At 42.3% G+C, this 26,627-nt stretch overlaps 1 pseudogene across 1 annotated transcript; it reads left to right on the forward strand.

The window, feature by feature from the left end:
- The first annotated feature begins 1,841 nt into the window (after positions 1 to 1,841).
- On the forward strand, positions 1,842 to 24,731 carry LOC309693062 (thioredoxin reductase 1, cytoplasmic-like; annotated as a pseudogene). Its single transcript has 8 exons — positions 1,842 to 1,936; positions 2,063 to 2,392; positions 2,883 to 3,003; positions 3,161 to 3,188; positions 22,872 to 23,019; positions 23,147 to 23,222; positions 23,565 to 23,868; positions 24,659 to 24,731. The product of its transcript is annotated as a thioredoxin reductase 1, cytoplasmic-like (transcript).
- Positions 24,732 to 26,627: the final 1,896 nt, after the last annotated feature.

Below are 26,627 nucleotides of genomic sequence, written 5' to 3' on the forward strand. Positions count from 1 at the left end.
CTACGTACATATACTGCATTTAAAAAAGGTTAGTCACAAGAGTGTTATCAGATCCAAGGGTTCAACTCACCTCAATCAAATGAGCCAAATCATAACAACAGTCAACTCAAGGTGCTACCCTACAATAATACAGAGAAAACCCCAACAATCAAACAACAACCAAGCAATTGGCAAAAGTGGGAAGGAAAAACTCAATTTTAACAGGAAGAAACATCCGGCACAACCAGGCTCAGGGAGGGGCGGGGCCATCCGCCTGCAGCCAGTCGGAGGTGAGGGGGAGGAAGACAGGATAAAAGACGCGCTGTGGAAGAGAGCTGGAGATGAATAACAATAATAAAAACTAATGATTAAATGCAGAGAGGTGTGTAAACACATAGTGAGAGAAAAAAGGTGAGCGAACAAGAAGTGCATTATGGGAAGCCTAGTACAGCACAGTCTAGGCCTAGTGGTGTAACTTGGGCTACATCCACACTAGCCTGGATAAATTTGAAAACGTCGTTTACGTCTGAAAACGCTCCGCGTCCACACCAGCGTTTTCAGTCGTCTTCACAGAGTTGTGCGTCCACTTTGAAACGGCCGTAAACACTTACATTCTAGTCCTGCGCATGAAGAAGAAGATTCGACACAAGAAGATTCGACCTGCCTCATTTCTGTCTGCCGTTTATTTACTCTCCGGCTCTTTGAAACGTGGCGGCAGAATGTTGAGGAAAAGCACCGAGTTCTTTAAATGGACTCACAATGAGGTGGAGTTGTTGCTGCGAGTAACACAAAAGTACAACGTTGCAAAAGCGAGTGAGAATTAAAGAATTTGTAGCATGTACAAACTGATGTTAATCTTTAATAGGGCTGTCAAAATTGAGAGCAAACAAAACAACTGCTGTATGATGCCCTCCGCTATTTTAGTTTAATTGGTCACATGACTGCATCACATGACTAAAATGTGTCATTGTTTTCGAAAGTCTGCATTTTTTCGAGAGTTTTCGAGAGCGTTTTGAAAACGCTGCGTTTTTCTTCGGGAAAAACGGCGTCTCAGTGTGGATGGGAGGCCAAAAAGGAGAGGAAACGAGTGTGGATGTAGCCTAAGGGAGGGTGTATTGTGACCGGATCCAGCCCTAACTACTGTAAACTTGATCAAATAGGAAAGTTTGAAGCCTAATCTTAAATCTAATCTCCCGAATCTAAGCTGGTTTCACAGAACAGGGGCCTTAAAGCAACAGGCTCTATCTCACAGTCTACCCTAGCAACCACACAGTACCTTCTATAATTACTATTCCCAAATATCAGTCATTATATGACTACTATAAGGCATAGATTGCTCTCCTTTTATTCATATTTGTGCATCCCCACGTTCCTTTGTATGCATCCAGCATTAACTCCTGCTGCGCTCCCAGTAGTTAGAGGACACTTCACCAACTGCACCTCATAATTACTGCTAATCTGGTCAATGAATGCACTCTTTGCCACAGCCCAGCTCAGATAATTATCATATTAATGGGCTTCATGGTAATGGGATGATGTGTGAGCAGCTCTCGACACGAGTGGAAATGAGATGAAGGGACAAGAGCTGGGACTGTTGAGAAGGACAAATGCTTAGGCCGTTTAAATATTTAATTTCTCTCCTTCAAGTTGCTCTCTGACTGTTTTCCTCTCCTCTTAATCATTCAGGAAGCTGCAGCGTTGGGGAAAAAGGTGCTTGTCTTTGACCTCATGGCCACCACTCCAAGAGGCACCAGGGGCGAGTGTTCAGTTTTTTGAACCAGAGCTATGGTGATAAATATTAAGTCCTGTCCTTTCCTTGCCTTGGCTTTCCTTTAAAATTGGGAGCTTTGTTTTTCAGGATTGACAGCATTAGGAAATTTGAACAAGCGGCATCACTGCTGGGAGAGGCCAAGACTCTACAAAATATGGTTGGATGTTTAACCAAGAGGGAATGTTTGTGAAACAGAATATGTTTTGGTTTTAAATGGTAAAATGAATTATTTGACCCCATTTGTCATTCAATTATAGATAAGCACTAGATTTGTTAATCGTGCAAACATTCCAACTTCACATGAAATACAAGCACTTGAGTTCTTGTATAACTATGTGTAAGTCCAAATGCAAATATCCAACTCTTGATTCATTTCAGTGGGACACACCTGGGTGCAGTTTAGAGCTGAAGAGGGCGCTGCAGAGCTGTGGAGTCACTGTCCTCAGTGCTCATGGAGAGATTGCAGCACCTCATACTGTCACGGTATCTGTTAAAATACATTCGATCTTTGATAGAATCACTGCAGAGAAATCATCAGTAAATACAAATGATGTGCTGTTTAACAACAACAACAAAACAAACAAGCAGACAAAACCCGGGATGGTTTCTGACATTTGTCACAATGTTATTATTACATGCTCAGTGCCTAATAAGATTTCTCATACTTTCAAATATCTGTTGACAGTAATGAATTGAATTGTGTGTGAAGTTGAAAAATATATATATATTTGAAAAGTGAGTTTTGAGAGATTTTTGCATTTACATCCATGCACTGGTAATATGTTTGGAGCACCCTCCAGTGGCCACTAGATGAACTGCAGCACAGAAAGATTGTCTGTAGCATTAATGTGCTGACTATTTATTGCTGGGAAGCCAATTACCTCACTGGTTGTCAATATTAGTCATTTCTATTAAAATATAAAACTTCTGTTATAATCTAAGCTGCTTTCACAATTTCCAATTCCCAATAGTTTAAGGTGCAGATATGGATGTGAGAAAAAGCCACCTGACAGCAGACCTCAGTATCTTGGCATACAGAGACAGAGAGGTCAACTAACATCTCTACAGAAAAAAACATCTAAAATCTATTGACCATCACCTTAAAATACCTTTCTTTCTGTCGCCAGTCCAGCCTCACTCCCCGGGTCGAACCCTGGTGGTGGGCGGGTCTGTTGAGGGATTGGAGCGTGCTGACTTCCTGTCGGGTCTCAGACTGGCGGTCACCGTCCTGCTGCAGCCTGGCCTCCTCCCAGGCTGAATGGCTGAATAAGATCTGAACTATCCGACTGGTGGAGGAGTGGACTTCCTTTATCACTGTTCTCTCACTGAGGTATATGACGATAACAATATGATAATTTTCTGTATAACAACACATCATCAAAACTTTCAACGCCTCTCCTTGTCTCTTAGGTAGAGCAGACTTTGGATGTCTTTTAGGGTATGGTAATTTCTTTTTAACTTATTAGAGTTCAGTTTTATTAATAGCAGCAAATCACAACAGTCACATCAAGGCACTTTATATTTTAAGGTAAAGACCCTACAACAATACAGAGAAACAGAATATCAATTATAGGTTATATTATAATAAAATTGCTTAAGATCCTAAAAATAGTCCTTCTAACAGTTTGAGGGATGTTTATCTGTTTTTTTAGAGAATTTTACACAGCAGACATGTAATCAACCCAAATTATGGCCTAAATACATCCAAGGTTTAATATCTGCAAAGAACAAATAATGGTGGAAAGTAACTGAGCAATCAAGTACTCGAGTACTGTACTGCACTACAACAGTGACTGCATGGTGTAGTGATTAGCACATTTTCTTTGTATGTGAAAAAGTCCCTTGTTCAAAACTGGAGGAGACACAATCCAGCCTTAGAGCGTCAGAAGCTTGTGCGCTGCGAGTGCTGGTCCCGAGCCAGAATCAATTCAATCCAGTTTTCTTCATATAACCTAAAATAAAATCAGCAGTCACATTAAGGTGATTTATATTGGGTCAGAAGGACATACTGCGATACTGTCAAATCAGAAAACTACTGTAAAATCGAATAAATGTATTTAGCCTCAGAGTGAAGAGGGACATGTGATTTTACTGTTAGAAACACTGAGTTTGCCCAATCACCAATTTTTACACTTTCTTGCTTTAAAGACATTAAGAAGGGGTGTGACGCTTTCCTCTGATGATAGAAACTTGGTAGTAAAAAGTACGGCGTCTGCTATTTCAGGCTATTTGGTCAGTGTACAGTGGATTTCAGATACTGGCTTGGATTTATATAGTGTTGTTCTCTTGTTGCTGACCACTCAGAGCACTTTGGACCACAAACCCCCATACAATGCTGTGCATACTTGAAGAACTTTATCTTTTTAACATCCACGGCCAGCTTAGAATCATCAGGTAACCTAACAGGTGTCTCTGGACTGCGAGGTGGTGGGAATACCCGGGGGAAACCTGGGTATTTCCACCACCGCTGTGTCTCAGGCAATCGGTGGTTAAATGGATGAATGGATCCTTTTTTGTTAATGGCTGCTGTTCAGATTCAGCATTATTATCGACTGGTTTGGGTTTGATCCCGTACAAAAAGACAGACATAAAATTGTTAGCATTTTATCAGAACTTTTGAGAAACTTTTCATCAAATAACCTTTTAAAAGTCCCCAAAAACAAAAATGTCCACTAAAGCAAAGAGCAAGGATTAGATAAGGTCCCCAAACTTAATGTTCTCACCCATTAATCACCTCGAGATCTCTGAGATTTATCTTCTGCCCCTTTGTCACCACAAGGCTGGAAACAACAACACTTGAATAATAAAATGTACATAAAAGTAATATATTAGTCACAGAGGCTATTTCTATACAGACTCAGTTACTCAGTTTGATGATATTTGTTAAAATGTGCTTACATATTTGTAATACACACCCATGCACAATATTTTAAGATTCATAGATTAAAAACGTCTTTAAATAATTCTTTAGGTCACTGGTTTGACACCAAACCCTAAAAATGAGCTTCTCAGTCCTAATCCAGTACCCAGTTCACTCTTGGCATACAGCTTGATGTCATCCATGTACAGGAGGTGGCTGACAACTGCTCCGTTCCGTAGTCGGTATCCGTAGCCAGTCTTGTTAATGATCTCACTGAGGGGGTTCAGGCCTATGCAGAACAGCAGTGGGGACAGAGCATCTCCTTGGTAGATCCCGCACTTGATGGTGACTTGTGCTATGGGCTTGAGGTTGGCCTCCAGTGTTGTCCGCCACATCCCCATTGAGTTCCTGATGAAGGCTCTTAGGGTCCCATTGATCTTGTACAATTCTAGGCATTCCAGGATCCAGCTGTGGGGCATTGAGTCATAGGCCTTCTTCTAATCAATCCAGGCCGTGCACAGGTTGGTCAGTCTGGTCTTGCAGTCTCGGCTGACTGTTCTGTCTACCAGTAGCTGGTGTTTTGCGTCTCTGGTATTCTTGCCCATCCCTTTCTGTGTCCCGCTCATGTATTGACCCATGTGCCTGTTCATCTTAGCCGATATGATGCCTGACAGGAGCTTCCATGTGGTGCTGAGGCAGGTTATTGGTCGGTAGTTGGATGGGACCGGTCCCTTCTGGGGGTCCTTGAGGATCAGGACTGTCCGACCTTCGGTTAGCCATTCCGGGTGTCTCTCGTTAACTAGCAGCTGGTTCATTTATGCTGCCAGACGCTCGTGGAGTGCAGTCAGCTTCTTTAGCCAGTAGGCGTGAACCATGTCGGGGCCTGGTTCCCTCTCTCTGTCTGTAGTCCCAGCCTGCTTCAAAATGGCCACCATCGTCCCTGTACCCAAATCCTCCACCATCTCCTCATTGAACGACTGGCGACCTGTAGCCCTGACCCCCATCGTAAGCAAATGCTTCGAGAAGCTGGTCAGGGACTTCATCTGCTCTGCACTACCCGACTCACTGGACCTTCTACAGTTTGCATACCGCCACAACAGGTCCACTGATGATGCCATAGCCCTGACACTACACACTGCCCTGTCACACCTGGAGAAGAGAGACACGTATGTGAGGATGCTGTTTGTAGATTACAGCTCAGCATTCAATACCATCGTTCCCTCGAAGCTGGACAGGAAACTGCAGGATCTAGGACTGAGCAGCTCCCTCTGCAGCTGGATCCTTAGCTTCCTGTCTGACAGACGCCAGGTGGTCAGACTGGGCAGCATCACCTCATCCCCCATCACACTGAACACTGGTGCTCCACAGGGGTGTGTACTGAGCCCTCTCCTGTACTCACTCTACACCTACGACTGCACAGCCACTAACAGCTCCAACATCATTGTGAAGTTTGCGGACGACACTACAGTGGTGGGTCTTATCACCAACGGTGATGAGACGTGTTAAGGTTCAAAATATTGGGGATGGAGACAAGAGAAAAACCACAATAACAACACTGGTCCGGTCGGGTTGAGTCAAACGATGATTTAATGATCACACACGTGGGAGATGGACACTGATGCAGACAGCCTCAAAATCTCAAAATGGTGGAGCATTGCTCAAACTTTTATAGCCTCTGGTGCCTCCACCTTATCATAAAAAGCCTAAACATTCACATGCTTTCTCTCACACAGCGCCTAAGCTACGACCTTGGCTCCCTGTTTATCTGCTCCTGCTGAAATGGGGCAGAAAACTCCAGCACACTCTATTCTCTTCTACTCAGACAAATTAGATTTCTTATAACTCAGCAGTATAATGCATCATAAAACAATATCATTCATTCACAACAAGTCAGCAGTTTAATGTAATGCAAATCAGTTTAACTAATGCAATAGTTATCAGCTTCTTCTAATTCAGGAGAATAATGCAAACTAAAACTACATATTAATTCACAATCTTTAATTAGGGGTATAACATGGCATAAAATAATATTATAATCTAACAATTCCCCCTGATGAGGTCATTAGAATAATGACCTCACAAACACCCTGTAGCCCAGTGTGGCCGGGTTCATCTCTTCTCACTCCTGAGGTCCTTTGTCCCCCTGACGGGCAAACCATATGTAAGATGACCTCTGTGTTTGCGCAAGTCAGGTGCAAGACAAACTATTTCTACAAGGATAGCAGATCCAGATGACACTCCCCTGTTCTCCCACAGCTTTATTTGGTGTTCCCTTATACCATTCAGACGTAGACTAGAACCTCTGTCCGAAGAGCTCTTAACCTTTATTTTATTGCTGCAGCTACCAGTGTCGTCCAGTTGCGTAATCCTCTGTTCTTCTTACTTCAACCTCAGGGGTTAGACAACCCTTCAGTCGTGACACAGATCAGGGGATTATTCTGCCCCTATTTCAAACAACGATCTGTGTATCCACGGGTCCTGTGTCTCCCGTGTATCCTCCAGAAAAGAACAGGAAGGCGTCCCCCTTTTGCCCAAGAGCCTCTCGAACCTCGTTGGTCTGGTGTTTCCGGATTTCCGTCAACCCCTTCATGGAAATTTCTGTATTTATGGGATTCATCCTTTTTAAGTGACTAGCTGGAGCCCAAACGCCATGACCCTTGGACCCAGTTGGTGTCTCGGCAGTCACTGTATCTGTCTCTGCTGCGAAGGACCCTCGTATCTCTGTGACCTCGTCTGGTGTCTGTTCCTTTCTCTGTAAGAGACAGAAAACCAAAACACCTCTCTTCCTAACCCTAATAATCTAATGTTGTTATCTACTGACCTTCTAGTGATTCAAAATTGGTCTAAAACATTCAGAATGTCCCAGGGACTTATTCTAATCATATCTTATGTGTGTGTAAGCGTGTTTGCATTTAGCCCTCTGCACTCAAGGCGTTTCCTACACTTTATCAGTCCGGACAGTCACGCCGAACGAAGCTTCTGACCTTCAAAAGGCCGAGTGCCAACTCGTTATAAGCACATTTGCAAGGTGTGTCTGAACATTATTGAAACCCCTCTTTTTAACAAAAGACAAAGAAATTAACAAATCTTCTAAGCGCTATTCAGTTCATTTCAATGAGTAATGATTAAACATGAAAGTGATAGTTTATGCTTTTTCACTGATTCTCTAAAAGGTCCGTCTTCTCGGACCGCTATTAGCTTAAGCTTTACCATTCCTAAATTATTAAAGACACAAATGAAGTTATAAATTGTTCAAATAATCCTTGTTTGATGTTAAAGCTCAACCTTCCCCCCCTTTTTTGACACATTCCAATGTGTCAAATCAACGGAGCTAGAACATTCAAAAAAAAAAAAAAAAGTTAGGCAGCTACACAGTTTCCCAGACTCTTAAGGTGATCCGCGTGTAACGTTCTGACTCAGGTATTTAATATTTTAATAAATCTCGTTTAATTAACTGCCACTATTTAAACTAACCTTAAAGACATAATTTAAAAAAGATCACAAAGAATAACATGATATCAATGTTGTGTAAGCGCGTGTGGCCTTCTATGCTCGAAGCCTTTCCCCTCAATAGATCAGTCAGACATTCGCGCTGACTGTAGCTTTTAACCCTTATTAACTTGAGCACAACTCTACAATGAGCAACAAGTTGCAATATGTATGAAAATGATCATGGTTACACCTGCAATGAAAAATTATATCATTATCCTAACACCTGTAAATAGAAGATTCATCAGAGGTTATAACAATCACAGGAACACAGATGTTAGTATAAGGTCAAAAGCTTCAATAAATGATCATCGATGCAATACTTGTTGCATGATTCTCATACAATAATAATGCTGACATTAAAATAACAGTAAAACACCCCCTTTTGTCCCGTTTCACTTGACACCTAAACGTTTATAAATGCCTCTTTTATTCTTGATTTTATTTCCCCCTTTTCTCCCCTTACTGACCACAGCAGGGGGATCTTAGTTTTGAATCAGCCATGAATCCAGCTCACCTGATTCATCAGTGAGCTCCACCATCACTGGCGTCTGACAGGGTGGTGCTGCATATTCTTCCTTTAATGTCACTATTTTCAACCTGTTAATGAGAGTGTTTAAACCTGAAGTCGACTACGTCCACAACAAGTCAATACAGCTGTAAATGTGGCCAATTATCAATCTATTACCAATCAATAACAACAGATAACTTCTATTTTATGCATGCTTTTAATCAACCACTCACCCAGAGGATCTCCAATCCCAGCAAGTTCCTTCTCCTCCTTTAATGAGTCTGTCCTCCTTCCATGCCCTGGTCACTGGTCCATCCAGAGCCATATGATCTCAAATATACATACGACAAGCCAAACCACACCTTGGTCACACCAAGCCCTTTCCACCCCCAAGATGTCCAATGCCATCCTAGTATGGACTGTCAAAAGTGGCTTTAACGCTGACTGTTCTGACAATCCATTTTATAACGTTCCTGGTCAGATTTGCCAATCTCTGCACCAGAGTTTTAAACGTTTCGCCATTTTCATTAGGTTTTATTTTTTATTTAGTTTCGACTCCAGATTTTCAATTTTTTGCCAGTTGTAATTAGTTTTTACCAATTCTTTGCTAGTTTAGTCTAGTTTTTATTTTCTGAAAATCCTTAGTTTCAATTTAGTTTTATTTGTGTTTTGCAAAAGTTAAGTGTAACAAACTCTCAGTTCCATCATATCAGTCATGCTCTTCTGGTTATCCTTGGGTGTTGAGACTAATAGCTATTAATTCTTGCCGCACCGAGTGTTCCTAATTTTGGTTGAAGTCAATTCATAACCTTTTCCATGCGATTGTTTCACACCTTTATTTAGATGTCCCAGTCCTGTTGTCTCGGGATACATCACGCTGCCTTATCTGGGGTTAGCTATTTTCTTGGAATGCGAGTTAAGTGGGTGAGCTCTTCAAAGAGGGGGAGTGTGCTCCCCCTGATGAGGTCTTCTAGGTAAGCTAGGTTAACCTTCTTGTGTGAGCTTTTCAAGTGCACTTTTAAGGTTTGTGGGATTTTTTTTTTTTTATAAATGTCCCTCAAGACCCCCTGATGACCCAGTAATTCATTTTTGCGCACTGTAGTACACATTTAGTTTTTTGCTTGTAGCTCTCATATTCTACTTGCCACTCCTCTAAGTCCTGATGTTTCTTAGAGAGGACAACAGTACCTTTAAAATTATGTCACATGTGTGGGGGTGTGGCCTTGCCAATTGTTTTTCCCACCTTTTCAAAATGGCTGGCGTGCCCACAAGCACATTTTATGAAAGAGAGAAAGGTAAGCTTGATATTTACAATTAAAATGTTTTGTTAAACTCAGATTCTTATTTTATTCAAAAAATAAACATCTAGTAAATAATTTCAGGGGTCTTTAAGAATTAGGCTCATTTACTTTCACAGGGAACATGGCTAATTTATTAATGTGTGCTCTACACATTGGGACTTTATATTTATATTTATTTCACTTTTTCCTAATACCCAACTTTTGACCAAGGCGGAGAGAATTCTTAACACAATTATTAAGGGAGATTCAAACATAGATTTTTCAAAATATGAGAGGGTCAGGACCCACTAAAAGCCACAGAGAAGATTATCAAGATGCAGTGGCAGATGTAATAGAGAAAGACACAGGGCCACCTAAAATCTGTCATCCTATCTGGTGCAAAACCAACATGTAGTAGAATCTGGAATTTTGATTTTGAGTTAAAACTAAAATATGGGTAAAATGCAGAAATCTTTTCCAGTAAAGTAAAAAATAAGAGTCGCAATTATAGTTGAATCCATAACACCTAATTGTTTCTACGAGATCACGTCGTTGCTGAGAGTTATCAGTGATCTCAATGTGTGAAAAGAACTCACAGTATCTGGGGTTTAAGCTCCTCTTAGCTGAGAAACCTGGGACAAACATGTGAACAAGACCTGAATAATACCAGTAATGAAGACTTCTCTCCAAAGATCAATAAAAGGAAGCCCCAATCTGATGAGAGTCTAGCAAAATATGGTTCACTCCACTTGCCTGAAATGGTTAGCAGTCCAAGGCATTTCAGTTGTAGAATGATTGGGTACAACAATGAAACAGATGTGAGATGAGGGAAGTGCCAAATGTTCCTTTGTGTCTCCAAATAAAATCCGTACTTCCTCAGATATCCTAAATAAATTGACTTTTGTGAAATAGAAAGTTCAGTGCCATCACTTATTCCTGAACCAATAGTTTACAGCTAGTGAAGTGTCAGTGACTTCTGGGTTGGTCCCTGATCTTCATCTTATGAGATTGTTATTTTAATAACACTTGATTTATTTAAAAGAAAAAAGAAAAAAAAGAAAAAAGAAAAAACGAAAATATTTTCTCCCTGTTTTTTCTTATTCTCTGGGTCTCAGGAGGACATTACGTCCCTCTCCACTACAAGACTCTTGTTATGTCTACAAAACAGTCATATTAAAATCATCCTCAATTCTATTCTGGCGCTGTCTCCCGACTTTTCCTGACCTGATTCTGCGCGTGGACGGAGCAGCAACACAGACGACTCGACTAACGTACTACCTTAATTTCACTATAGCAGGGCACGCACACATCAATGCAACCAAACACATTCTGCTATAAATCCAGTTAATTTTAGTTAGTTTTGTGAACATTCAGTACAGTTTTAGTTAGTATTCCTTTTTGTTTTGATTTTATTACCGTTAACGCAAATTCTTTCCACTTCTACTTTTCGTTATTTCATTTGTTGTCTTTAATAATAATAATAATCTCCTCTGCACCCTTGAATAAACACCATTAACATGATCAACCTTTTGCTGCTTGTTTTTTCACCATCTTATTGAATCAAATACTTCATGCTTATGTGGTCCACTTTGTGTCTAAATGTTTGAAGAATTTTTGAGGGTCAAATTTTGAGAATTTGACCATAGTGAAAGTTATGGCGTTATCACCCCCTTTGGGGATTACCTTTTTCCAGTTTTGATGATATTCCTCCCCGTTCTTTATTTTTTTTTGCAAGTACCCCTCTTCGGTGGCGAGAAACTGTTGGTGTGATCAAGCGGGTGCTGTAAAAACAAAAGCTCAGGACAGAGCAGTCACCAGTCATGTACTTCATTCAAAATTAACAAATATCAAGCTTCATATTGATCCTCTGAGTGTAATGGTACATTTTAATTTGCACTTCTCAAAACTAAAAACAATATTTTCTTTATTTTACTCTTGTTCTTGTGCAGCACCACCCCTCAGCACATGCCCCTTTTATTTTATCTTACTTTTAAAATGTTGACTACTTCAAGAAAGCGCCCAAAAGACGGGGACCAGTGTTTATCATTACATATCTCCATTTTGAGTGTGGCTGTCTATCATTCCCCTCTTATTCATAGGCCTCGGTGGAGGGTTTTTTGTTTGTTTTTTCTTTATTTCTCTAAAATTAATTCACTCTCTACATTGACCCACTATGGTTAATAATAACATGCTCAGTCATGAGTGGGATCAAACCTTTTCTTCACTTTAGCATTTAATATTCCCAACAATATAATGTGATACCTTAATTAAAACACAGCTACTAAAACACAATTTCCTTAATGCAAACATCAGTAGCTCAAAATTAGCAACCAAAGGGTTCAGTCTGCAGTTCACACTGCTGTGAAGCTACAGCTCTTTAGTCTCTGTCATTCTTCTGTTCTTGCAGACAAAACAAAGCAAAACAAAACATCCACCCTTCTTTTACAGGCTGGGTGAATTGTCTGTGGACATTTAATAAGTGCGACCGTTTTTGTCTCAGTACCAAGTCAGTTAAAACTTTTAGTCGTCAGTCCGTCACAGTCCAGTCACATGCATACATTCACACACATTCATACCAGATATTGCTGATAATGGAGTCTCACGCGCAACCTATTCGAGGCTCCATCACCAGCAAGATGACGTCATCATTTTAAAGGAAACAGCTCCTTGTTTGTTTTTCCTTCTTTGGACTGGATTGACTCGCTGCAATCCTTTTAGGCTTCAGGATCAGTGTCCCATATAAGTGAATTTTCTCCCAAGCTCATTATAATCATGGAGAAAAATACTTCGCGACTGTTTTCAGTAAGAATATTTTATAACACTTTAAAATTCACTCTCTCAGGCCTGGATTAAGGAGCCGATTTGTTAAATCAGGAGCTCACAAAATACCAAAATATCACCACCGGTGGATCACACCTCTCAGATGTTCTTATCTCAGTGCACTGTAACGAAAGCAAAAACAAACGTAACCAATTAAACACTCATATAATAACAGATACTGGGGCCCATTACAAACATGCCCAAGCATAAAACCATCCTTTTCTCTCTCAGAGAAAGAAAACAATCCAAACCTCACTGATAGAATCAACCTAGTATCAAACAAAACCCAAAGATCAACCAAAACTCCTTTTTGCACCAACAAAACATGTTGGATTTACTTGACTCAATAGTGGACACTAGTTACACACCAACTCTTTACTTTGGCAAAAACGTAAACAACTAAGTTGAATCAACACAACCTTTTCATAATCTCTTCGAAATAAAACTCACACCATTCATTCATCATTTTCGCTCTGTACCACTGCTCCTTGTTAGACTGTGTGAAGCACAGTAAACAATTCAGTGGAGGCTTTGAGCCATAAACAGACATCACGCACAGACATTGTTTTCATTATCAAAGTGCTTCAGACCATGTCCTCTAAATCTACACAAATGCCCTCTGCGTGGCATGAAATACATTTAAGCAATAAATAATCAATCAGTTCTTGCTGTTGTAACCAACTCCGTATTTGGATGTTTGTGTGCAGCATTTGTTAGTAAAGCATTCTTCATTGCATCAGCGTGTGTGTGTGTGTGGATCACTTCTCAGTTCATTGAATCAACATTTTAATTTGTGTGTGTGTGTGTGTCATTTCTCCCTCAATCAACGAGTGCATATGTTCATATGTATGTTTCTTTTCACTCTGAGTCGGTGCATGTAGATGTGTGTGTTTGTGTGGGTGTTTGTGTTCATCACTTTCCTGTTGTAGTGTTCTGGGTAAACCACGGCCTGAAGCGTGCCCTGGGTCCTGCCCTCCTCCTTTTCAGTCTGTTTGCATCCATTGGTGCTGCTGCTCAGAGTTCTGTCCATACTGGTTCTGGCCCCAATTGAGGCAGTCCTTTTCTCCAGTGTCCAGCATCTTCTCCTTATTTCGCTCCTCCTTAACTTGACCCTTTTGCTTCGGTCTTCCTTCAGGGTTTTGATACGCAGCTCAATTGTCTGGATGTCCGTTTGTTGCTTGCAGAAGTGCGACTGCTGTCCGTTTGTTTGCAGGTGGAACGGCTGACATCCAGAAGGTGTATAGGAGAGTCTGCAGCTTCCACCTCCCCAGTGGAAGACCTCAATCTTTGTTCTGTTAGTTTAACACAGGCCTCAAGGCTCTCTGGGATCCCTGCTTGCACTTTCAAGCCCACGGCTCAGGTCGTAGTCGTGGTCCCATTCCAGGGGAATGGAGTCCATGGTTGTTTGGGTGTCTCGGCCCGAGCGTTCAGTCCGGAGCTGGGCAGCCCAGGACGCTGAGCGATCGGAGGACGGCAGAGGCGACAGGAAGCCATCCCCCTAACGTTTGCTCCATAGCAGACCGGACAAATCACACTGCTCATCTAGCTCCAGGATGCTCCGGCCTGATTTCAAGTCCGGTGTCTTGGACTCCAAGCCTGATGGGTTCGATTTTCAGCTAGCTCCTCCTGGGCCATGCTCAGTTTCTGCTCTGATGCCTCGAGGTCTTATTGAGGGCAGAAACCTCAGAGTCTTTTCCGTAGAAATCAGATTAAAGTCCATTGATGTTTTCCTTGCTTTGCTCCACGGCCTTTTGCGGCTCTGCTGTTCGGCTCTTCTCAGAGGTCAGCTCCTGGCCGAGCCCCGACACCTGTGCCTTCAGCTTATTTTCTCCTGGTGTTTTGTCCATTCTGAGGTGACCTCAGTTACTCCTCCTGTCCCTGGCACGCCCTTTTTGCTGCCCGATGGTCATTGTTGGTCCGTCACTGTCCTGCACAGTTTTAATGCAGAGTGGTTAAGGTCAGCATGGTTTTGCTCGGCCTCACTTTTCATCTGGGCTTAATGGGCGTCTCGTCACAGCTCTGTCAGCTGAAGCTGTCTTTTTCCATATGGCAAGAATGTAAAGAGTGTGTGAGAGGGGTGTGTCCGATCAGGCACAATGCTGGTGACTTTGCGAGTGCCTCGTTTTCCAAATCCAGATGTTTATTTGTCACGTACACAGCAACAGAGAGAACAGTCTGTTGTTGGGATGGCTGAGGTCCTTCACGATCTTCCTGGTCTTGGTCCAGCACCGCCTGCTGTAGATTGAGTGCAGGTCAGGGTGCTCGGAGCGGATGGTGCGCTCAGCTGACCGCACAACCCTCTGTAGTGCTTGTCTGTCCGGCATGGTGCTGTTCCCGAACCAGACAGTGATATAGCTGCTCAGGATGCTCTCAATAGTTCCTTTATATAAGGTGGTCAGAATCGGTGGTGGGAGGCGGGCCTTTCTCAGTCTTCTCAGAAAGAAAAGACGCTGACGGAAATCTCCCCGTGTAGTGAAACGGGCCTTGGATTTAACTCTCTCCGTCTCTGCTGCCTGAGATCGTTTTCCTGCAGCACTGTTGACAGTTTCAAGTTGTTGTGGGTCCAGCTGCTTTAGCATTTGGTCAGAGTCACATCGAAGATGGTAAAGGAGAGAGCAACGATGGTAGAGGGGAGAGCAGGAGTCCAGGGTCAGCCTCGGCTTTTCCGGGCCGACAAAGCAGCCTGTAATCAAGCATAAAGAGAAAAAAAACAAAACAAAACAAAAACAAAAACAAACGAACAGGAAAATCATGTTGTATTGGCTGTGTTACTCAGAGAGGGGAAAAACAACGGGACCAGGCCCTGTGTCAGCCTTCTCTCCCCCTTTTTTTGTTTTTTCTCACCATATAATCCTCTCATAACCCACCAAGCTGACAGGACAACACAGGTACATGTTAAAATTCTTAAGATCATGTTTAAAGCACAAAAATGGAATTTTCTTTCATTCAGTAATCACTTGTATTAATCAATCAGAAGAAAACATGTCACAATTTGACTTTTATTAACCACTAAATTTGTCGTGTTATCACTGGTTGTGATTTTTTTTTTTTTTTTGAAGTTAAGTTGTTGTCCTGCAACCCAGAGGGTTTATTTGTTAGTAGTGGATAAACTTTATTGTGTAACGGCGGATGTATGTTAAGTTTCACTGCTTTAAACTTGCTGGAAAATCTTCACATGTTCATGGGTGTAAGCTGTTTCTTCATTGCGTGTATGTGCGTTTGTACATGGGCTAATTTAACGTTTTTTCTCAAACTAGGCATTTCTCTAGCACGTGCCTCTCTCTCACATTTCTCTGCTTGTGTGTGTTTTTATTTCACCTTTTTGTTGTGATGCTCCAGGCGCCTTCCCAACCTCCACAAGTCTGTTGGCCGCAATTTTATGTGTAAAAACTTCTCTTAACTTCTCCTTTAATTCTCTGCTAGCTGCTGTCTTTTCCACAGCTGCTGATTCTTGCTGAGTTTGGTTTCCATTACTATAATTTTGCTTCGGCCGCCGTGCTTGTGGGGGCAGTTGGTCCAGCCCCATAGCCACCTGTATCAACACACTGAGAGATTTATTTAATATCATTTTCATCACTGTTAAATAGACTAGCAGGCAAGACGCCCACCTTTGCACTGCAGACTACATGCCAGTCTCCCAACACACTCCTCTCTGAGTTTCAGCTTTAAAACCCAACCTCATTCACACCCTAGTCATTCAAAACCTTATTTGTAGTATCATAATCAGCAAAATCAGCGTTTTAATTACAGGCATGTATCATTGTTTGCAAATCAAAATTATAAAACTCAAAAACACGCTAAACAGGAAGCAAAGTCCTCTGTGCGTGTCACCGCTCATTTGCATGTTCACACACCGTCTAAAAATAGCTCGCAGCGCTGCAGTGCGCTGTCGTCACACACAGGGTCACACAAAGCTCAGACAAAACTCTTCTATTTTATATTACAAAGACGTCTTATATTTACAATTACTGACAGGCCTGACAGATTCAGCACCTAACAAATTTCGACAAATTTAAAATAACGGGTCTCACCGAAGAAAGTCCAACTTTTTTGTAGTCAATCAAACAGTATCTGTTACTTCTGGGAACAGTTTCTGACCTAACTTCTAAAGAGCGCCTATACAATTTCGACAAATTTAAAATAACGGGTCTCACCGAAGAAAGTCTCACTTTTTTGTAATCAATCAAACAGTATCTGTTACTTCTGGGAACAGTTTCTGACCTAACTTCTAAATCCCTAACTCAATTTAACTTTGTCCAAACAAGCACATGACACCGTTTTAAACGATGAGGAGACTCGGTAACTCCTAGCTTATTTCAGGATGCCCTGTACCCCACAGATAAGCCAAACTGAACTAACCCTGTTCGCCGACAGGTCAAGACCGCGCGTCCACGGCCAGGAGGGGGCGTAACCCCCGGGCTATGTGCTTCTTAGCAGACTTCTGGGCTGCCGTCCTATAATAATTTTCACCTAACCGATTTTGAGAAATTTTACCATAACGGGTCTCACCGAAGAAAGATAACTTTTTTACGACCAATTAAACAGTCTCTGTTACTTCTGGGAACAGTTTCTGTCCTAATTTCCCTACCAAACTACCTGAGCCTTCAGCTCAATATCCAGGGACTCAAACCCAACATTATTACGTTCATATTTACTTCAACTTCATTAAATACTCTTAAGCAACTTTAACTGCATAACACACGGTGATTCTCATCAAAATCAAAACAGACACTCTACCAGTAATTTCAGTGAGTAGACTTTAATTTAGTCATATCCAATCTGGCACATTTTGGAAATAATTCAACAGGTAGTGCCTTACCTTTAGATAAGCCGGCTTTTGTCCACTCAAATCAGACCACTGGCTCGTGCCTGTCCGTTCGACAACCTCGGACCGTCCAAACTTTTAAATTCCACCCCAATACCACAGGACGAGCCCCCAAAATGTTAAGGTTCAAAATATTGGGGATGGAAACAAGAGAAAAACCACAATAACAACACTGGTCCGGTCGGGTTGAGTCAAACGATGATTTTAATGAACACACGCGTGGGAGATGGACACTGATGCAGACAGCCTCAAAATCTCAAAATGGTGGAGCATTGCTCAAACTTTTATAGCCTCTGGTGCCTCCACCTTATCATACAAAGCCTAAACATTCACATGCTTTCTCTCACACAGCGCCTAAGCTACGACCTTGGCTCCCTGTTTATCTGCTCCTGCTGAGATGGGGCAGAAAACTCCAGCACACTCTGTTCTCTTCTACTCAGACAAATTAGATTTCTTATAACTCAGCAGTATAATGCATCATAAAACAATATCATTCATTCACAACAAGTCAGCAGTTTAATGTAATGCAAATCAGTTTAACTAATGCAATAGTTATCAGCTTCTTCTAATTCAGGAGAATAATGCAAACTAAAACTACATAATAATTCACAATCTTTAATTAGGGGTATAACATGGCATAAAATAATATTATAATCTAACAGACGGCTTACAGGGAGGAGGTCAGCGCCCTGACCCACTGGTGTCAAGACAACCATCTCACCCTCAACGTCGCAAGGACAAAGGAGTTGATAGTGGACTTCCGGAGGTGCAGAGAAGTACACACCCCCATCACCATCAGCGGCGCTGCTGTGGAGAGAGTGAGCAGCTTCCGGTTCCTTGGCGTACACCTGGCTGAGGATCTTACGTGGTCAGTACACACAAACAAAACAGTGAAGAAGGCGCAGCAGCGCCTCTTCTTTCTCAGGAGACTGAAAAGATTCGGCATGAGCCCCGCATCCTCAGGACCTTCTATCACTGTGCCATTGAGAGCATCCTCACTGGATGCATCACCACCTGGTATGGCAACAGCACCGCCTACAACTGCAAAGCTCTCCAGCGAGTAGTGCGGTGCTCTGAACGGATAATTGGAGGTGAGCTTCCCTCCCTCCAAGACATCTACAGGAAGCGCTGCCTGAGGAAAGCGGGGAGGATCATCAAGGACTCCAGTCACCCCAGCCATAAACTGTTCAGACTGCTTCCATCAGGAAGGAGGTTCTGCAGCATCCGGTCCCGTACCAGCAGACTGAGAGACAGCTTCTTCCACCAGGCCATCAGACTGCTGAACACGTCATAGACACCTCAGCTTCACTACTGGAACTTCAACATTATGCACTCCATACTGTACAGTAATGCCACTGTTTTGCACATGTCTCACTCTGTATATTTTATATTTTATTATTATTATTATTTTTTTTTTTTTTTACTATTTAATTTGTAAAAATGTGTATACACACACACACACACACGTAGGAAAATATTTAGTATACACATCCAGAAATGCATACACTATTATATATTGTACATATATTTATTAGTTTCAGGTTGGCCATTCTTGTATTTTGCTCGTTTGTGTTGTTGTGTTTGCACATCTCTGTTGCTTGTGGGGCTCGCACACAAGAATTTCACTCGCATGTGCTGTGCCAGTGTGCCTGCACATGTGATGTGACAATAAAAGTGATTTGATTTGATTTGATTTGATTTGGTGCTGTCCAACTCTTCATACTGGAGACCCTTTCTTGGATATCTGCCACTGTGACAGTTACTGGACCCTGTTCAGGGAGGTCGCTGTGGTCTGCCCTCAGATCCACTAGCCACTGAGCATTGCCGTTATGGGTTGCGTCCTTCTCCCATATGCTCTTCCAGTATTGCTCCGTCTCCAGCCTTGGTGGTGCTGTTCTCTTATTGTTCCCTTGCCACTGAGAGTACACCTTTGCTGGTTCTGTGGAGAACAGCTGGTTTATTCTCCTGCCTTCTATCTCTCTGGTGTACCTCCTCAAGCGGCTGGCCAAGGCTGTGAGTCTTTGCTTGGCAGTTTCTAAGGCCTCAGGTATGGACAGCTTGCTGTATTTCTTATGCACCTTATTTGTCGCACCTTTCTGCAACTCCGTTAGTTGGCTAACCTCCCTCCGTGCTACTTTGATCTTGCCCTCTAGCCTCCTTCTCCATGGAGGGTACTGCCCCTTGTCGCTGTTCAACTTGTAGCCAAGCATCTCACTGATCACTGCTGCCGTATTGTAGATCAGCTTGTTAGTGTCGGTAATCGTGGTTGTAGGTATTGCCCGTAGTGCTGCATTAACATCATCTAGCAGACCTTCTGAGGGTACTTCACGTAATCTTGGTAACCGGGTCCAGGTTTCAAGCTTGGCCATGATCCTATTTTTCAGGTCAGTTCCTCTCGCACTCAACGATCCTTCTCCTATCGCACTTGGGGCTATGTACCCAATCTCGGGTGGGGGTGATGATATCTCCCCCCTGACCTGGTGTCCTGACTCCCCCTTGCCGTAGCATTTATGTTGTACCTCGTCAGTCTCTAGCTGTGAGAGCAGTCCCTTCTTTCGAATGTTGGAACACTGAGCTACTAGTTGTTTCGCCGTCATTGTGGATGTTGGGTATCGAAGAATCCATAGGTCCCTCATCCTATTCATGTAACCCCTTCCGCCGGGGTTACTTGCGTAGTAGCATTCCAACAACGCCCTGTTTTCTTCTCTTGCCCACCGATGCCTTCTTGTTCCAGTAGCCCACTTCTCGTCAGGGTGCCCTGGTTCCTCAACACCTGACGCAGACCTTGTTGATATTACCTTCAAACAAAGGAGAGTGTCTGGGACATCCGTCCACCCGTCCACCCATGTCCATCTATTCAGTGTTCATGATTCAACTATAAGAAATTTACTGGGACAAAATAACATCTGCTGACCAAAAACAAAGGCTTGTCTCACATTTGCTAAAAAAAAAAGACTTTTGTGAAAATATCCTGTGAAGTAATGACAAAAAGTTTAACTTGGTGGAAGATTCCACTTGTTTGCAGCTAACACAGCATTTTATGCATTATAGCAGCTGTCAAACAGAATGTGACAGCGTGATGGTCTGGGGGGTTTGGGACCTCGATGACTTGCTGTAATTGTTAAAACTGTGAAATCTGCTCTCTCCTGGAAAATTCTGATAGAAAATATCTGCTCATCAGTTCGTGCCCTCAAGCTCCGGCACACTTGGATTATGTATCAGCACAACGATCTGTAACACGCTGGCAAGTCCACCTCTGAATGGTTCAAGAACAAGAGAAGAAAATTAAAGAAAAATGAAGGTTTTGGAGTGGCTTAGCCCAAGTCCAGACTTAAATCTGATTGTCTGAATGAGATATTTTGGTCTGACCTTAAACAGGCCAGTCACACTCAAAAACCCTCCACTATGGCCGAATTAATCCTGCAGAGAAGAGTGGACCTAGATTCCTCCACAGCGATCACAAACACTTAACTGCAGTTCTTGCTGTCAAAGTTGGCATAACCAGTTATTAGGTTTAAGGGGTGATTACTTTTTGAAATAAGGACAGGTAGGTTTGGATAACGTTTTTCCCTTACGTCATGAAATCATCATTTAAATACTGCATTTTGTATAAAAATGTTTGATGATCTGAAACATGCAAGTGTAACAAATATGCAAAAAAAAAAGAAATCAGGAAGAGGACACACGTCAGCTACATGTGACATATACAGTACCTGCCTGATGCTTAGTGGATCTTTTTTCATCAAATAATACATTTGCATTGGTTTGACCACAGATGTGGTTTTCAGGCAACTTTAACACCTTCAGCTAAGTTTTATGATGTTTTCGATGTATTCCTGTAGATCGCTTTGTTAAACACACCTTCTTTATCTGTTCAAAGGCTTTCTTCATGTTGACCAACAAGCAGGTTTATGATGCTCAGTTATCTTTAGCATAATTTAGGCCATTGTTCTTGGTGGACTCACATTAATTGTACTTAACATTAATTTTGCATTAACCTGCAATATAAAGCAGTTATGCATTTTATGATGAGGTTTAAAGGCTACAGAGATGCTCACATGTTTGTCAGTCTGACCCCTACCGTAATGAAGGCCTGCAAAACAACAAAGTGTAATGTTAAATTGGTGGATCAGTCATGAAGCCAGTCAACTGCTCAGCAGTCTCTGCTGTCAGTGATCTCGGTCACGTGAGACATTGTGCTAAGTGGGTACTGCAAAGCTTCACGTGGAGATATTCATCTGATACTGGTGAAGATGGAGCATCCCAGTCAGGATGTCCACAAACGCACTCATGTCCATGAATGTGATAGCCCCTTCCTTTGGATAGATCTGGGTTGGAAACTGAGACAAGTGAGCTAATAAGCTCCTCACTCCTTAGACTTGGATCAATAACTACTACTGACTGTGTCATTATTTATACGGTGCAGCAGAAGACATCTACATGAACCAGGTCATTCTGTGAGCTGGGCACGTTAATAAAGCTGCTTCTCTCTTCTGCTTTCATTTGTTAGCAGGTGTGTATTCTTCTGGTGTCTGAAAGAACAAAATATACACGAGCAATATACTAGGAGAGTTCACAGAACCAGTACTGGGTATATTTTCTCAGAACCTCCACTATGTGCATCCTCAACAGACACAAGCACACAAATTCTGCATAAAGGTTGTGTTTGGTTCAAGACATTAGGCTGAAGTGGGTTACCATGTATCTGGGCAAATTATATACCTCTGGGAGGGGGGGTGGGGTATGTACCATGTGGGATGAACCAACCTGTATCTGCCTGACTGAAGCTGGAGTTCGGGAGTTTGACTCTAAGGGGCTCCAGCACATTAAAAACATGATAGTATCTGGCTTTATGTCATTGTGCAAGGTACCAAAGATTCCCCTCAGTGCAGCCAAGGACACCAGTAGCTACAAGGATAAAACAAGAAAGCAATTAGTTTGTTCACATGCTGGTGTGTCAGGGTAAGGTTTTCCTTCATGAATCAGTAGTACAAGTGTTCAAACCACTCAGCAAACTTCACGTTAGTAGTGACTTTAACACAGGGCAAAAAAGCGGAACGAAAGGAGCACTCTGAAAACACATCAGATCTCAATTGGGGGGGCAGAAGGGTAGTTTCTCCTCCTCAGGATGAGACTAAACCTCCTGTATGGGAAAGAAAAAGTCTGGCTACTTCCCAGGGACAAATTATTAGATTTTTTTGTCAACTCCTATTTGGGGAAGTTCATGTCAGATGAATTTATTCTACATTACATTTCATTTTGATCCAAAAAACGGGTCTAGTTTTGCCCAGTGTTACAATGATGGTCGGTAAAATGTGTGTATGTGGTAATGGCAGGATGCTGGTAAATGAGAGGGACCAGACCAGCGTGGATTAGATTTATGCCACTGGATCAGTGCAGCATGGACGCCTCTCCACTGCAGGCCTTTCTGTGCATTGTGGGAAGCTGCTGGTCATGTGACTTTATGGAGGGGAGAACGTCTTGGTACATTAAAAAAAATCTGAACATGCAGTTTGTATAAATGTGTGATTTCTACACGTCTATCAAACTGATTTTAGAAGTGAGATAAATGTTGCATGAGAAACAGTCGGTATCAGTCTTTTGGTCACAATGTGATTACGCTACTGTACCCACTGTTCTTCTCACTCCACTGTACGCAGCCTTCGGTCTGTCTGAGGAGAAAGCCTGTATGACATCTGGAAAAGCCAACACACAGCAAACACTCACACACACCTAAAAAAGGCATATTTATTGCAGGTGTACCACAGCTTTGCATGGTTGGATCTTAACAAGGTTCCAAGTAGAGCTTTCAACATGCAACCAGAAGAAATGGGAGTGTTTATTGAAAACAACACTTAAACTGAAACAGGCTGTTTTACAACTGATCCAAAGTTTAGGACCACACCTCCCAAAAAAAACCAACCTGTGATCCCCCCCCCCCCCCCCCCCACACACACACACACACACAATAAAAATCCAAGTTCCTGCGGGCATTGTGTACTGTAGCGCTGTCCTGTTGAAAAACCCAGTGGTTACCACACAGACGAGGGCCCTCAGTCATGAGGGATGCTCTCTGCATCATCTGGACATAGCCAGCAGCCGTTTGACGCCCCTGCACCTCCTGAAGCTCCGTTGTTCCACTGAAGGAAAAATCAATCCAGAAGAGCTCAACCAATGCCGAACTGCTGTGCTTCAACAGGAACATGTGATTGGTTTCCATATTATGGGCCCCAGTGCTGGAGATATCCTCCAGGGTTTTGTGGCAGCAGTGAAATGTTGTCTCACCAAAGAACAACTAGATACTGCTGTGAGCAGCCACCCCGATCAGCCCAGGTCAGTATTTTTCCACAATATTTTAAAAACCGTTTAGAAAGAACAACTTAATCTGGACGCTATTAAGGCACCAAATGACAAACTGCTGCTTCTGACACCTGCTAATAATTTTTCTTAATAATTTTTGTTATTAATCCTCTGTCTTCTGCTTGATGTGCTGTTACACTTGGTTTTGAAGAGCTGTGCTGAGAGCTCACTTTGGAGATATTACAGTGTTCATGCCCTAGAAAAGCTCTGCTGTTTGGGGTCATTGCCACAGCAGCACATTTAAATGAGTCTCCCACTTTGGATGCAGCCAGTCTGAATTATTCATAGACAATATTTAATTAAAAAACAAAAACCTGTCGCTCAAGGCAGCAGAGATTGACCCCACAGTACATGAGCCCGTAATAGTTGACATTTTCAAAAGTTAATTAATAAGACATTCAATGAAGTGGTAAATAGAGGTCACTGAGTCCGCCAGTGTCAGCTAAGACGAGGTTCGGGGAGTGATGGCTAACTACATATCACCTTGTGGACTACGGATTGATTGCTCTGCTGTAATTACTGAATGTGACTGTGTGTAATGTGAAATGTGTCACAGTGATGAACCAGTAGTAATTATGATTCGACGCAGACGTCTGTCTGTCTGAAAATGAGCCAAAACAGCTCAGTTTATTTTATACACAGGCCGAAGGTTATGTTGTAGGCTTAGATTCCATCTAAATGAGATGACATCATTGGTCTTTGCAAAAAGTGTGTTGTTGCAAAGACAAAGTGAAACATTTTCTCACTTTTATGGATTTTGCAGTGGAGTGGTGCTCACCGCTTTGACCCAGACACAACGTCTGTCTGAGGCCTTGATGCTGAGAGGAAACTGCTGAGGTTAGCTCCCCTGCTGCGCGTCACCGTCTCTTACTGCAACAGGACAGCAGGCACACGTTTGTGACCAGCTGATTAGTGGAGGTGGCAGAAAGGCTGGATGATCCTCGAGTGATGTTTTCACCTGAACCCTGACAGACAGGCGGGTGACGACTGTTAGTCTGCTGCTAACACACTCTCTCTTTTTGTGCGTCTTTTTTCTGTTTGTTTGCTTTTTTTTATGAACTGGTTGCTTTGAGTATAACTTTAAAATATAAAGTCCCACTGAAGCATTTTTTTTTGCTTCGTTGCCTCAGGGAAGATAAGATGCTCCCTAAGGTTCTGCCTTTGAAAGCCTCTGTAAGCTTAAATTTAGTAGAATATTTTAAAGGCTGCAACATAGTGATAAGACTGGGATTTGCTGCTTTTACATGGAGTAAAAGCTCTGGCTTATACTCTGTGTTTTTATTGCCTGGTACGAGCCTCGGGGGTTTTACAGACTTAATTTCATGTAATGAACTAGACGGAAGATTATGGAATTATCTAAATTAATGGTATTCTTGGTGGAAGCTAATGCTATAGCCTTTAGAGTTCCCTATTTTTACTCTTATATTCCAACTCAGCATCACAGAGCACAACATCTGCTTTAAAGCAACGGCTGAATCTTGGTGCAGGTCATTGAGTGAAGCACATAAAGTATCTCTCTGAAGAGTTCTTTCATCCCTCATCACCTCAGGTCTGCACTCTTCATTTCGATTACATTTTTAAAAAAAAGTACCTCTGTGAGCTCACAGCATGGACGTGTCCCGTGCAAGGGCATCATTTTCATTATCTTGGTGAGTTGCAGCCTGTCTCGAGTGCACAGGTTAAACATCCACTCCATGTTGTTGCACTCTATGATCATTGATGGGGTGGCTGTGGCTCAGGTGGTAGAGCAAATCAGCTACTGATCGGAAAGTCGGTGGTTCGGTCCTTGGCTTCCCCAGTCTGCATATCAAGTATCCTTGGGTAAGATACTAACCCCAAATTGCCCTCTGATGCGTTCATCGGAGCGTGGATGAATGTGAATGCAGGTTAGTTTGCACTTGTGTATAGACGTGCTGGTATGAGTGGTTGTATAGAGCGCTTTGAGTACTCCGGGAGAGTAGAAAAGCACTATATAAGAATCAGTCCATTTACCATTGATGCTGAGTGATTAGATGCAGATTTTCTATTGCTATCCCCCTGACCACCTTCTGACTGCCTCTGTGACAGACCTGCCTGCAAAAGATAGATACCCTCATTAGAACAAGTGCACAGGACTGCCTCTTTCTGGCGTGTGCTTGAAAATGCAATTAGAGCATAATTTGATCAAAGCAAAGCAGCTTCTATGACTTTGTGCAGGTCTCACAGCAAGGTGGAGATGCCATGTAGGAGTCTATTTATCACCGGCCTCTTGGTTTGGACTTGGTTTAAAGGTTTTGCCTGACCTTCTTACAGTATGCTCTTACTCCACTAGGTGGGACTGTAGCTGAATGAAGTGAATGAAGCAGCTCTGCTTGCATTTAAGTCACAAACTGAAAAGCTGTACTGGTTGATTTCATGAGAAGCACAAGTCCTCATATTATCAGCTAATGTCATTAATATATGAAACAGCATTATATTGCTAATACAGATCTATTCATGTGTATAAGCAGTAGTTTAGCTTTGTGTTGTACAGTTATTTCATTTTTAACCTTAATTTATATTTTATTCCTTCCTAGTTAAATTTACCCTTTTTAATTTTTCATATTTATTTCCTATCTTATTCATAGCCTTTTCCTTTTTTGTTTTCTTTAGGTCACGAGCAGTTGTCCAAGCATTTCACTACATATCGTACTGTGTATGACTGTGTACGTGACAAATAAAATTTGAATTTGAATTTGTAGCTCTTCAAGGTG

The sequence above is a fragment of the Aulonocara stuartgranti genome, assembly GCF_965226115.1.
Source record: "Aulonocara stuartgranti genome assembly, chromosome: 17".
NCBI lineage: Eukaryota > Metazoa > Chordata > Actinopteri > Cichliformes > Cichlidae > Aulonocara > Aulonocara stuartgranti.